Genomic DNA, 2,868 nt, shown 5'->3' on the forward strand with positions numbered 1-2,868 from the left:
ATACCCCAATGAATACTCATGTGTGGGCATCTCTGTCCTAAACTAACAAATTTCCTTTTTTTTTTAGGTGTGTTTACAGAAGAGTAGTGTAGCTGGATCATATGGTAGGCCTTTCATGGATTGTTTGAGGAACATTCACACCAATTTCTGTGGTGGCTGGATTAATGTATGCTCTCACTTTTCATGTTATAAATGTTGTAATTTATATATGTAGCACAATTTCTAATCGGTCTTAATAAGAAAACACCCAGAGTCAGAAGATCAGAGAAGCAAAGCACCCAGCCACTAGTTCTCACATCTACAAAACCCTAAAACTGAATGGGGTATCCTGCCTCTACAAGTTCTCAGACTGAATGCCCTGAGCTCCTGGCTCCTCCCACCTTGTATTCCTCTCTCCACCCAACCACATTCCTTCCTGTCTCCCTAGTGCCCTAGACCCGGGATTAAAGGTGTTAAATACTGGGGTTAAAGATGTGAGCCATCACCACCTGGATCTGTTTCTCTTTTAGACTAGATCAACCTTGTTTACCCAGGGTGGCCTTGAACTCACAGAAATCTGACTGCTTTTGCCTCCTGAGTGCTGGGTTTAAAGGTGTGAGCCACCACTGCCTGGCCTCTAAGGCTAACTAGTGACTAGCTTCACACTCTTAATCTTCAGGCAAGCTTTATTTGTTAGATCACAAACAAAATATCACATTTCCCCTACTTTGTCTACAATAAAAAGGTTATAACTAATATAGGAAAAACTATATACAATAAGCACAATAACTATGATATATATATATATATGTGTAATAAGAACATCAAAAATATTGAGTCCACTTGCATTTGACAAACTGAGAGAAAATACATCGTTATCTATCCTATGTTGGTGAGTCCAAAGTCTTGTACCTAATTCACTTTCTATCCTAATTTGCATTACCATCCAAAACTATCTTTTGATAACTCTCAACCTTATACACTTTAGACCTCTTTAGTGAATTTCTTTTCTGAGGCTGGTAAATAAGGAAAACTATAACTATCTAGTCATTAATTCCCTCAGAGATCTGAGAAGGAAATAATATTAACTGAGTAAGCAGGAGGTACAAGCAAGTGACCCCCCAAAAAATGTAAGAAATGACAGAAACATCTGATTTCCTGGACAGTTACCCAAGGTTCTGATGTAGCACTGGGGCATCAACCTTCAGCCTAAAGCCCTAGCATATCTGACAGACTTATCTGTGAAGCAGGGTATTTGAAGAACTGTCCCGCCTTGTCTAGGCAAGGTTCTGAAGTCATTTTCCTTTCTATACTATTTGTCCAATTTGAACAGCATACTGTCAGCAGTCAAGGAAAGGGCATTTTCTTGTCCAGTGGCTAACTTTTGACATAAAGAAAATAAACTCCAAGATCTTTTCCAGGGTTCACTTTTCTGCCCATAATTTGTCACTTTCATCATTAGTAAAAGGTACTACAATTTCTGCTGGGTCTATTCCTGCTCATTGACAAAGTCTCAATTTTCCTTTTAGAATCAACTCAGAGAATTTTCCACGTTAGCTTTTATTTTTTAATATGTTTATGTGGTAAAAAGATCCATTCTAAGATAATATCTTCCCTCTGACTTAATATTTCTGTAGGAGAATGCTTAGAGTATAAAATAACAAAAATGCAATCAAGCTTTGGATCCAGACGATCCACATGCATCCTGTAATTTCTTTTCTACCAAAGCCAATTCTCTCTAAGCTTCAGCTGATAATTCTCTTGGACTATTTAAGTCCTTGTGACCATCTTCAATATGCTGATCATTTAGCTGCTCCTGTATCAGCTGTTCTAAAGCCTGCAGTCTCTCTGTTCTTAAAGTCTGTTGTGCAACCCATACAAGTTTGGCCATCAACCATTTTAAAGGTAGGGCTGTTGGTGCCTTTGAAAGATCAGCAGCTGTTGTCCCTGTTCTTATACAACCTGAATGGTTGGTGACTTTTCATTATAATACCTTCTAATATTTTCCCCAGAAACATATGCTAATGTATAATTTGTTTCTGAGATTGGAAAAATATTAATTTAAGTATTCCATTGCTGTAGCAAATCACATTCTCACAAATTCATTGCTATGTTAGCCAAATATGGCTTTAATTTTCCTCTCTGTCCTTCTGGCCATATACATTTGACCCATCTTATGCTCTGTTTTGATCTGGGATGTCCTTTTGTGTATGTGTTGCTTCTTTTGGTTGACAAATAAAGCTATTTTGACCAATGGCTTAGCAGAGTAAAGTCAGGTGGGAAATCCAAACAGAGATATAGAGAGAAGGGGAGTAGGCAGAATTAAGGAGACACCATGTAGCTGCCAAAGGAGAAAGAAGACAGAACATTACCAGTAGGCCACTGCCTTGTAGGCAATATGTAGATTGATAGAAATGTGTTCATTTAAGATGTAAGAGCTCGCCGGGCGATGGTGGCGCATGCCTTTAATCCCAGCACTCGGGAGGCAGAGGCAGGCAGATCTCTGTGAGTTCGAGACCAGCCTGGTCTACAGAGCAAGTTCCAGGACAGGCTCCAAAGCCACAGAGAAACCCTGTCTCGAAAAACCAAAAAAAAAAAAAAAGATGTAAGAGCTAGCTAAGAATATACCTGAGTCATTGGCTAAACAGTATTGTAATTAATATAGTTTCTGTGTGATTATTTGGGTATAGGCAGCCAAAAAACAAAAGCACAATCTCTGCCTACACTGTTTTATCTGAAATAGCATTCCAGTCCCTAAAACTGAACATTTACCTTTTGAAGAGGACAATTTGGATGCCAAGATGCTATTGCAATTATTGTTACATCCATATCTGTGTCTACAAGACCTTCAATGGCAACATCATTTATTTGTATTTTTAATTTTGATTT

This window comes from Microtus pennsylvanicus, chromosome 2, assembly GCF_037038515.1.
Source record: "Microtus pennsylvanicus isolate mMicPen1 chromosome 2, mMicPen1.hap1, whole genome shotgun sequence".
In the NCBI taxonomy this organism is placed as follows: Eukaryota; Metazoa; Chordata; class Mammalia; order Rodentia; family Cricetidae; genus Microtus; species Microtus pennsylvanicus.